Consider the following 752-nt stretch of genomic DNA (forward strand, 5'->3'; position numbering starts at 1 on the left):
AAAAAAACCATGCATACACTTTAAAGTATTACCTCTGGTGAACTAATGGATCCCATGTGGAGGAGAATTTCTCATTATGGACAGGTTTGTTTAATAGCGCAGTGTTGTCATAAATGCGACTCATCTTCTGCCGATGATTTGGATTTCGTCGAAACTAAGCTGCTGCTACTTCCTGGTTACGTCATCATGAAATCTCAATCCATGAAACGCAATTTAACTCCACTTTAATATGCTGCATAAAATATATCCTGTTAACTCAACTGTTTCCAAATATGTTGATATTCCTTGTAGCTGCACATTTTGTGGCAACGAAGACAAAACCTTGTGAATTTGTTCAGACGTTTTGGTTTGACTTGTAGCTTTTCAACAAACCCTATCTTTGCACACTCTTTTAGCTTGAAAGATAGCCTACTATTTGTTATGACTCTGCCAACAAATCTAAAGAATATATTTTCAACTTATTTTATTTGGCAAATTTTTCATCCATAAACAAAAATGTATGGGCTATTCCTACTCTTTAACATTTTCTCACTGCTCACATCTTTTTGTTTGACTAGCAATAAAAAATGTGTCTATAGTGGAACTATATGAAAAATGTATTCTATCGACTATCTACACTGATTAAGTTTAGATAGATTTCCTTCAATGCTCTTTTATTTTTATTATATTTTCCCCTTTATTGTAAGCTACATGCCACCTTATTGTGTTTTATTCCTCCTCTTTTTCTTACGTCTATCTTCTTTTCTTTGTTA

Source organism: Sinocyclocheilus grahami, unplaced genomic scaffold (assembly GCF_001515645.1).
Source record: "Sinocyclocheilus grahami isolate Dianchi unplaced genomic scaffold, SAMN03320097.WGS_v1.1 scaffold394.1, whole genome shotgun sequence".
Taxonomy (NCBI): Eukaryota; Metazoa; Chordata; class Actinopteri; order Cypriniformes; family Cyprinidae; genus Sinocyclocheilus; species Sinocyclocheilus grahami.